The sequence below is a fragment of the Silene latifolia genome, chromosome 7, assembly GCF_048544455.1.
Source record: "Silene latifolia isolate original U9 population chromosome 7, ASM4854445v1, whole genome shotgun sequence".
NCBI lineage: Eukaryota > Viridiplantae > Streptophyta > Magnoliopsida > Caryophyllales > Caryophyllaceae > Silene > Silene latifolia.
The window spans coordinates 73,969,004-73,980,329 of record NC_133532.1 but is presented as its reverse complement, the minus strand read 5'-3'; the positions used below and the strand labels follow the sequence as shown (position 1 = coordinate 73,980,329).

At 39.9% G+C, this 11,326-nt stretch overlaps 1 non-coding gene across 1 annotated transcript; it reads right to left on the bottom strand.

The window, feature by feature from the left end:
- Positions 1-10,636: 10,636 nt before the first annotated feature.
- Positions 10,637-10,742, bottom strand: LOC141593303 (small nucleolar RNA R71). The gene has a single exon (XR_012521397.1). It is a non-coding gene; the product is annotated as a small nucleolar RNA R71 (small nucleolar RNA).
- Positions 10,743-11,326: the final 584 nt, after the last annotated feature.

Sequence of the window (11,326 nt, the reverse complement as noted above, 5' to 3'; positions counted from 1 at the left end):
GCGGATGCCCGCAACAATTTAGGCATGGAGTTTAGGTTATGTAACCGAGACCATGTTCTTTCTCTTGAAGAATTTGCCTATGTTTTCGGTCTTCAAATACCCACCGCCTATACCGACAAGCCCGATAATTTTAGTGTGGATTTTCTTTGGAAAGCTATCTCCGGAAAGAACTTTACCCATATAAAGCGTTGCTATACTTTTGCTATTCAACATCCGGTGATCCGATTCACCGAACGCTTTGTAGCCGGGTGTATCAATGGGAGGTACGAGCAAGATCGGTGTACTCTCATCGACTTAACTTTTCTTGAGTCTCATTTGAATGTTCGAGCGGTGAGGCGTTATAACTTCAATACGCCGCTTGAGATACTCAATAGGTTCAATGACTTTGCTCAAGGGACTTCTCAACTTAAAACCTTCGTGATGGGAGGTCTAATTACAATGATAGCCAAACACCTTTGCCCCGGATTCAATGCCCGGGGAACCTATATTCCTCTCGAAGGGAGGACTTTGATTGATGAGCACACCATCTTCCATAGTCACCGATGGTGCAGCTACACTCAAGATGAGAGTGTGGAATGGTACACCAAGGGTTGCACTTCGATGATCCTTGAAGGATGGAAGATACCGGGCATCGAACCACGGTTGAGTCCATACTCTCCTCCACCAAGCTACCTCCTTGATATCCAAATTCTTGATAATCCCCCTCAAAGGGAAGAGCCGCACCGTCAACCACCCCGTGGAGGGCCGGGCATACAAATGCGCCCACCTTCCTACGTCCCTATCCCACCTTTCCCTATTCCGCATACCCCTTTCCAACCTAAGCAATCCCCAACACCCCGGGTATTAATGATTTGATGGCACTCATGAATAGAGTGGACCTTAGGGTGCATAAAGGGAGGGAAGACGACTACCTAGCCCTCTACCCTCAATACTATACCATGGCTCAGCAAGGGTATGTTGACCCTAACGGTCCTTTGCCCTCTTGGGCACAACCAGAGCTCTTGTTCCCAAATTATGGGGACCAAACTAGGAGTCGCGGCGATGGAGGGCATTCTAGCCAAGGTGGAGGGTACTCGGGTCAAGAAGGAGCTTTTGACCAAGGAGGATATTGGGGCCAAGCACCCAGACATGACCAAGCCGGGAGCTCTCATGGTTATGGCTATGACTATGATGAGGATGACGAGTGAAAGAGGCCTACTTCACCACTTCCACTTGTATGATATCCATCTCCCCCTCTCTCTTTTACATTTACTTTTGCATTTAGTATAGCATTTAGCTTGCATTTGTATTATATTTCATATTGCATTTACATTAGTTAGTTCATATAGTATAGTTTGCATTGTAATATATCTCACATGATTCATGTAGTTAGTTGCATATAGATTAGAATTCATGCATAAATCACTAATGACCAATCCTATTCTTTTCTACACTAGAGATAGTGTTTAAATCGGTTTGGGGAGGTTTGATCATAAGTGACCATAGTTTAAATCATGCATCTTATAGTATAGTTTAGATTGCATTCATTTGTTATATATCTCATATAGAATTGCATTTAGTTAGAGCATGCATTCATTCATACCATATCATTGCATTCGTACTTCAATTTCCAAAAAATCAAAAATTCAAAAACATGTATTTCTTTTTCATTCCTACTCCTACATGTACATTGAGGACAATGTCCAAAATAAAGTGGGGGATGGGAATTTATATTCCAAAAATGCATAAAAATTGAAAAATTTCGAAAAATCACAAAAATATGTCTTTTAATTTCATTAAAACAAAAACCATAAAAATTTGAAAAATTGAAAAACCAAAAACATGTTCATTTCCTTTGTAGTGTAGTCTTGTATATATTGTTTTGTATATATTGTGTTTATTCATCCTTGTTCACATTGATTGACTACGCCACATCCGAGGCATGAGGAATATGAAGACCGCATGGTATGATCTTTCCAATCTCCTTTTTCCTCTTTATGTTAATGACTATGTGGCTTTATTTTGATTGATGCGGTAAAAACAATGTGAATTTAGGATTGCATTTAGTTTATTTGTCATATTAGTTGGTAGAATCATTTGCATTAGGATGTTTATATGTTAGTTGCATCATGGCATGTAGTTTGCATGTTAGAAAAATTTTGCGAAACCGTCTATTTGGGAAGCTTGACAAGTGTATATAGGCCCTAGTAGATGCTTTTTGTTCTTAAGACTTTGCTTGTTAGAATGCTTGTAAAACACCCTAGGATGTGTCATGCTAGTATCCTTTGACCCATGGTTTAAGGCCTAGTCAAGAGTACCTTGTGGTGTGATAACTCCTTGGCTACCGTTTATTCCAAGGTGACCCTTGAAACCATGCATCCATCTTTCATCCATGTTCTACCATACATTTTGTCATCAAAGGGAATGGGCACAAAAAGAAATCAATTTGAGTTCAATGAAATAAAAAGTGAAAGAAAGTTTGCAAAATTGCATCAAATGAAAAGAGGAGCAAAAATAGAACTCCTAAGCTTCAAATACAAGGCACCCTCGTTACTAATTGGGGTGACTTTGAAAATGTTCAAAAAGAAAATGCAAAAAGTTGAAAGTTGTCAAGTGTTGAAAAGCCAAAAATCAAAAAGAAATGGCAAAGAAAGTGTTCTCAAATGTCAAATGCCACAAGAAATTGGGGGGAAAAACAAAAACAAAAGCAAACTCCCAAAAGTGAAACTCAAATACTATCGATCCCTTTATCCACCGTATCCATTTTTGTGCGTGGTAGAGAGGGGACGACCCTTCTTCTTGTCTAGGCAAGAGGGGGAATTCCGCGATCCTCCAGTGTTTCTAACACCATAGGAGTCTACTCTTGACAAAAGCATTTAACGATTGAGGACAAAGGTACCTAGCTTGACACAACTTGGAGGTGATTTATTGGTATCCTTCTAGGCTTAGTAGTTTGAACAAATTGCATCTATGAAGGATTGTGTACCCTTGAATTGCTTCCCTTGTAGGTAATTTCCGCCACTTAGATGAGGAAAGTGGCTATTCTTTTTGTAGATGCATCCATTATGTGATTTTGTGTGCTTAATGTTTGGATGTGTCGCCATTTTGGCAAGACCCACCTTGCCTTGCAAGAAGGCACCCTACCTCATGGTTGTCTTGTTGTGAGTTGAAGGGGCGGAGTGAGACCCGCTAATTGTCTCATATCGGCTATGTTATTAGGTTAGTCTAAATAAAGGTCTAGTTTTTGTCACCTCTTTACTCGGGACGAGTAAAGGTTCGGTTTGGGGATATTTGATGTGAACATTATTTGCGCACATTTAGTCCCCTAATTGAGCCTATTTTGCATACTATTATAACATTTTATGGCCATTTTATCCGTCAAAACCTTCCTATTTGCTTTTCTATCGCATTTCATATGTTTTGTAGAAAAGGAGATAAATGAGGCGGAAATTCCCGTCTTTCGTGCACATTTGGAAGCTACTTGACGATAATAGATGGACTAGTATGAAGAGGAAGCAAGGACTAAAGACCAATCTCGAAAGAATAAAATGGAAATGAGCAAAAAGGGAAGAAACGAAGAAGAACCACTGCTGAAGAACAATCCGAACGGATTGTCCAAATCCGTCCGTCTCATCACCACAATCCGAGCGTCCCGCTCTCTAATCCGCTCGGATTGCCCGCTTAAATCCGCCCGATTCCCTGAATCCGCTCGGATCCACTTACTAATCCGGCCGTCCCGACTCCCGGCCGCACGGATCACAAAGACAAAGACAGTTTCGTTCTTCAAGCCACGAAATGAAGAAGCCCTTCTCTCGGACAATCCCGGAGTCTCCTTGCTCAACTTAAAAAGTGTAATTACTAGTTTAGCCCTTAGTTAACCCTAATGCATCCTCCCTAATTTCCACTATAAATACCCCATTTGTAAATAAGCAAAGGGCATCCTTTTATGTTGTTTTAGAGTAGAAAATCCTTCTTTAGATTAGATTAGGAGTAGATTAGAATAGATTACTCTTTAATCTTTCTACAAATTACACATTAATCTCTCTTTAATTATTGTTCAAGCTTATTATTCAAGTTTATTATTGGGTAATTGAAGATTATTGGGTTATTATTGGGAGATTGACAACCTTCCATCAATCAAGTTTCTTCTATTATTCTTGCTTTATTGTTTGGATCATCTCAAGTTGGTATAATTCCTTTACTCTTTAATCTTTATTGTTCATTTCTTCATTCTATTATCATGTTTATACTTGTTGTGATGATTGACACCATTAATGACATGTTTCCCATGATAATGAGTGAGTAGTTACTTAGCTAGGATTAGTGGGTAATTAGGGGAAACCAACATGGGATTGATTCATGCTTAATCTAATATGTTCACATGATTAAATTGCTTGCTTGTTGTGATGTCAACTTTATGCACATGTTATGTTTGATGAAATGCTAAGCCTATGAATCCTTGCATTTTTACCATCTCTTATCTACTCAACTTGACTTGTAAGATATAAACCAACTCGAGTCTTGTTAGATCATGCATAGAAGTTGAATAGGAGGAAAGTAAGTCGACTTGTAGGTGTTGTACAATCTAATCGATTCGGCTCCGGGACCCAACCCTTCCTATGAACCGCAAGATATAACCCAACTCGGTTCCTCCACAACATTAATTGCTTGCAACCTTGTAAACATGTTTGTATGATCAACACCATGAATCCCCCATGACCCCATTATATCCTAGCACTTTTAATCATTTGTTTACATCTTTCCTTTTATTGTTTGTTTTACCTTATTGTTTGCATTAGTCTAGACACAACTACAAACCCAACCAAATTGTGACACTAGCATAAATTAAGATAGATAGACTTAGAACCCAAAGCACACCGTCCCATGGATCGACCTCGACTTACCGCTAACTAGTTGTTTGTTGAGTATTATAAATGTGTTTGATTGAGAGCCACGACGACACTCCCCATCAGTATTAGAGCAGCTGACAAAAGAGCATAACCCCACAATGAGTCAGGCAACACGGTGTGACTCATCATGGATCGAACCATATCAAGTAGTGTTCGATTTCTCCGTTCGGACACACCATTCAACTGAGGTGTTCCAGGTGGAGTTAACTTTAAGGCAATCCCACAGTCCTTAAGGTGTTGATCAAACTCGTGAGAAAGATACTCGCCACCACGGTCTGATCGCAATGTTTTAATCTTTCTACCCAGTAGGTTCTGTACCCGATTCTGGTATTCCTTGAATTTCTCAAAGGATTCACTTTTGTGCTTCATTAAGTAGACATAGCCATATCTACTTAAATCGTCCGTGAAAGTGATGAAATACCTATAGCCTTCTCGTGCGGTGATTGACATAGGTCCACACACATCCGTATGTATGAGCCCTAATAGGTCAGCAGCGCGCATTCCAACACCTTTGAAGGAAATTCGAGTCATCTTACCAATGAGACATGATTCACATGTGCCAAATGATTGAAAATCAAAGGCCGAGATAGCTCCATTCTTTATGAGCTGTTTTACGCGTTTCTCATTAATGTGTCCCATACGGCAGTGCCATAGATACGTTTGATCTTTGTCACCAACCTTTAACTTCTTATTCATTACGTGTAATATTTCGGTGGTCTGATCTAAAACATAAATTCCGTTCATGGAGACTGCCTTGCCATAAATCATATCGTGTAATGAGAAAATGCAAGTATTATTCTCTATTACAAATGAAAAACCAAGTTTGTCAAGTGCAGAAACTGAAATAATGTTTTTAGAAAGACTGGGTACATAATAGCAGTTATATAAAAATAACTCAAATCCGCTAGGAAGCTGGATCACGTATGTTCCCCTCGAGACGACAGCCACTCGTGCTCCATTCCCGACACGCAGGTCCACCTCACCCTTTACGAGGGGTTCGATGTTTCGGAGCCCCTGCACATGATTAGACAGATGAGAACCACAACCAGTATCTAGTACCCAAGTTCCGTAACTTGCGTGGTTAATCTCAATCATATGAATAAAACAAGAAGAAGAAGAAGAAGACATACCAACAGGTTTAACGCGACCTGCTTTTATGTCCTCATGATAAACAGGACATGTACGCCTCCAATGCCCAGTCTTGTGGCAGTGATGGCATTCCATATTTTCGGTCTTACTCTTTGTCGCACCTGATGAGTTGCTTGCCTCACCAGGCCCACTCTTACCTGATCCCGACTTCTTAAACTTCGGTTTACCTACCGCTAGGTCTGCCTGAGCTTTGCCCTTACCCTTGCCCTTGTTTGACACAACGAGAACATCCTGTTTCAAGCTCCCACTGAACTTCATGTCCTTCTCGGTCTGTACGAGAAGGGAGTGTAGTTCATGAGGACTTTTCTTCAAATCATTCATATAGTAATTCGCTCTAAAGAGCGCAAAACCATCGTGGAGTGAATGAAGCATTCGGTCAATCACGATGTTCTCGCTGATTTTACAATCAAGCGCCTCCAGTCTCTCGACATTCTCAATCATGCTGAGAATGTGTGGGCTAACCGGTTGGCCCTTCTGGAGTCTCGCATCAAAGAAGCGAGTGGTATGCTCATAGGTCACGATTCTCGGTGCTTTCGAGAATTCCTTGGTGAGCGTGGTGAAAATCTTGTTTGCACCTTGGGCTATGTAGCGTTTCCGCTAATTGGATTCCATTGCAAAAATGAGTACGTTTTTAATCGCACCCGATTCCATGACGAAATCGTTATACTTGGCGATCTCGTTAGCTCCAGCCGTGGGGCCTGGGTTTGACGGGATGGGCTCTGTCAGAAATTTGAGCTTCCCGTCAACTGCGAAAGCATTCCGTAATGCCGCCTCCTAGTCCGCGAAGTTTGATCCATCATTCTTCAGTCGAGTTGACTGATTCATCTGATTCATGAAGATCCGAAGCCAGGACTCACGGTCCAATATGGCACTTGGCATTGGGTCGTCAGCACGGCCAGCCATTTTCTTATTAGTAGTTTAAGTGATCGTGATCTACACTGAAAAAGAAAGGAAAACAAAACGAAATAAGCAACTTATCGAGGTGATTTAAGTCTATTTAAAATACATTTTAACGTGTAGACTCTTGCACTTGCATAATTGATCTCCCTCAAGAATAATACAAGTGATCCCAAGACTCAATTTCCGTAAATTGATTAGCCAACTGTTTAGCTAGTTCTTCTGTAAGAACTCTTGGTCGATAGATTTCTGTAAATCCTATCTATAGTCCACCATAATCACAGGATCGTACGAGTGACCATAGTGTTGAGATAAAATAAGTCAATCAGTTCCAACTTACCCGACGTAGAAGGGGTCATATTATGCCTACCGACGAAGAAGGGATTCATTGGAGTTTGACCTATAAAGACTATTCTCAATTTTTGGTTATACGAGGAAGATCCCATCGACTTAGTTTTAATTCATATTAAGTGAACGAAAAACTAGAATTGCGTGAATGAATTAATTTAGGTGATGGCTTAATAAAAACATGTGATATCTGTATATCAAAGAAAACTAACGCGTGACCTCTATATGAGTCAGTTTTCATGCAATTATTAGGTGGTTTGATTTTAGGCGGAATATGATGCAATCTATCGTTACGATAAAATAAATGAAAGAATGCAAAACGTAAATAAAAATTCCTAGTGTGGCCTATCCTAGTAAAAATGAACATAATACAACTTTGGAATCCACCGTTGGACCCGAAAAGCTTGTCTTGATGTTCCATCTTGATCCATGCAGCGGGAGTGAGCATCCGATTCTCCATCTTTGGTCTTCTCAAAATTAAAATTAAAATATTACAAAATATAAACCTATTTACATTCTAAACAAAAAACTGCAATTACAAGGAAAAACCAAAACGGAGATGCGAGATCTCAAAATACAACCAAGACCGTGTTCCATCATTACGGTAACACGTTCTACTAAGGCCACACTAAGTTACAACTGTTTGTAAAAATAAATACGTAATTAAAAGCATTCAAGGCATTCAAAATAACGATAAAAAAAAATGCATCAACTAAAACTAAAATTTATTCATGACATAATTCCGTAATTATGTTAAATTTATCCAAACCACCTTTTAACGATTAAAATTATGTGACAAAACCGCTTCTATCAACTTAATTTTAATCCGTGATAATTCGTTACTTTAAATTCGCTTTAAAATAACTATATGGTACGTGAGTGAACCGTTTCACTATCAAGCGAGTGTACAATATCCGTATAATGTACATTTTATGGCCAAAAGAAAATTTAAAACAAAAGAAATAAATATTACACGCTGCCAGAACAAAAATTCCTCGATCGAGGAAGAAAAGGGCTCGATCGACTGAGGCTGCCATTCGATCGAGAGGATTGCCAAACAGGAAGTGCTCGATCGACTAAACTAGGGGTCAATCGAGGACTTATATTAGCAAACCTGTTCGATCGAGCACGAGGACTTCTCGATCGAACAGATGGGGTTTTAAAACAGGTCGATCGAGTATAACATGTACTCGATCAAGCAAAAATAAGTCAGAAAAGCTCTCGATCGATTGGAAATCCACTCGATCGAGACCAAAACAGTTCTGAAAATTAAAAACCCTTGTGAAAAGATTTGACAAAGCAAAATCAATGGCAATTTTGACCTAATTCGTATAAAATTAAATCAACAATTGACAAAACATTAACATATTGCTATAATGATCGTGTAAAATAACAATATGCAAAAACCAAATCGAAAACAAACACAAGACAGCCGAGAATAACATATGGCCGCACGGTTTTCGAGACAATAAAAATCGTTTCAAAACGTTTTTATGAAAATCACAAAGAAAAATATACGTGGCCTCGCTCTGATACCACTTAAAGGGAAATATCCGTAAAATTCCCTTAAATTTTAGGACTATTATCTTTAACATGTGATTATCGTCATAAAAAATAAATACAAGAGAAACGATAAAGAATAAAGAATCAACCTCGGGTCCTTGAGAATTCGGCCTAAGAACAGAAATCAAAGTAGATTTCCTCCTAATCGTTGCACCCAAGACCGTTTGAGACTATGCCCCTTATGCTAGAAAGTACTCTCTAATTGCCTTGCAATATTGAGAGAGTTTATGTGAGGTTTTTCGATGTGAGATCTAGGTTTCAGAGAGAATGCCTCCAAAACCTAATTTTCTGTAAAATGAAAATGCTTAGGTCAAAAGGAGAGAGAGCCTCTCCTTTTGTTTGCCTCGGTCCGCGGGTCTCAAGAGGAGGGAGTGGGCTTTCCACTTTCTCCTCATTTGACTCGTGATCCGACTCGTAATTGCTAAAATGTATATGACGGGATTTTATCATAAATCGTCATCGGTTATCGGTTATTAAAATATCGTCTAGTAACATGAATTAGTCGATATAATAATACATGTCCGATAATGACAATATTGTATAATTAATTTATTCAATATACATTAATCAAATATAATCGTTTATATTTAATTTACGAATTAACTGTTTAATTCGCCTTAGCCATTATTATTTAATCCGTATTAAATAAAATATCTCAACATCGCGTTTGACTAATTATTAGTCAATAACTCCGACTAACTTCTTAGTCATATTAGGCATCAACATGACTGTATTTTCATACCGTCACATCTCTCAAACGTATCCTATAGGTGTGACTTTTAGGGACCAGTTGATCACCGCCATCTGTATGACAATAACGTCAAACTTATCTAGCAAGCCAACCGTTATTGATAAACGTGGACCAACTGATAATAATACAAAAGTATACCCTTTGATCCTTTTAGAGATTTAAATGTTATTGCACTAGCTGTAGAGGACACCAGCCCCAACAAGCTCCCACTTGTCCGTACAAGTGTATGTGTAATAACGTTATCCGCACTAACTGGAGGACACAGCTCCAACACGACCTGACTTCCCTATCTATATAGTTAGTTTAGTTAGTTATTTTTTATAGGTATACAACAGCCCTGTCAAATTTTGGCGCTGTTGCCGGGGAGGTAATTGCCCTATCTGTCTTTGTTTCGTTTATTTTATCCGTCTCAGGGAATTTTTATTCCTTGAGGCAGTTCTTATTTATTTTCTTTCAGTGTTGTTTATGCCCAGGTCAGACAAGTTTGAGTTAGTTTCAGCTGATTCAGAGCCAGAGAGACTGTTCAGGCATAGACTCCGTCTGCAAAGAGAATCACGAAAGGAAGACTTGAGTACTTTCGAGCCAGAGCTACATCATTTTCTTCTCGCAGAGGACCAGTCTTTAGAAGAAGACATTCCTATTTCTGCCGATCAGCCAGTAAAGATGCCGAACATTGCTAGTCACTCGGAGCCTAAAGCATCGTATATTCCTAAAGGTTTCAATCTCTAGACTGAGGATGGGAATACATTTGACATCCGTCCTTCCTATATCAATCTGGTGGAGAGAAACCTTTATAGAGGTGTGGCAGGTGAAGACCCGAGGAAGCATATGGAGGTCTTTACGGACTACTGTTCTACTATCCCCGCCACAAAGGGGGTAGCTCAAGACAAGATTAAGGAAGTTCTGTTTCCTTTTTCTTTGACTGATGCAGCCAAGGAGTGATTGACTTATTTGGACCGTACGGCCGCAGGGGTTATAAAGTGGGAGACCCTTGCTCTTGCTTTTTATAATAGATATTTCTCTCCACAATGCACCAATCAGCTGAGGGCAAAGATTACGAGTTTCAAGCAGGCACTTGATGAGACTCTCTATGAAGCATGGTCCCGTTTCAAGAAGTTGGTGAGGTCTCTTCCTCACCATGGTTTTGACCCGTGGTTTCTGTCTAACCAGTTCTACAATGGGCTGTATGATGATCACAGAGCCATACTTGATGCGTCATCTAATGGGAGATTCCAAGAGAATACTGACGATGATAAGGGATGGGCCCTTATTGAAGAGATGGCGAACCACAGTGCTGAATATGGAAACCCGAGGGATAGTATTAGAACAGTTCATGCTGTCGATAAGCAAGTTGTGGCTCAGCTAGAAGCTATGAATGCTAGATTTGATAAGTTGGAGTTATATTCTGCTGGGGAGCCTCAGACGGTCCATATGCTTACTAGAGGGGAGACCATTACATGTGAGAGGTGTGGTAGCAACGACGGTCACACTGCTGTTGGCTGTCTTATAGAGAAGGAACATGTCCTTGCCTTTCAACAATACAGGCAAGGAGGGGGTTCCTATTATAATAACCAAGGGGCAGTCCATCCAATTTGAGGTGGACAAGTGAAAATGTGCTCAATCCTAGCCCTCATCCGCACCAGCAGCTGTCATATGTCCCTCCACATAAGACTCAACAAGGCTTTCAGAAGCCCCCTGATCGTGAACGTGTCGTTGTACACCCAATCAA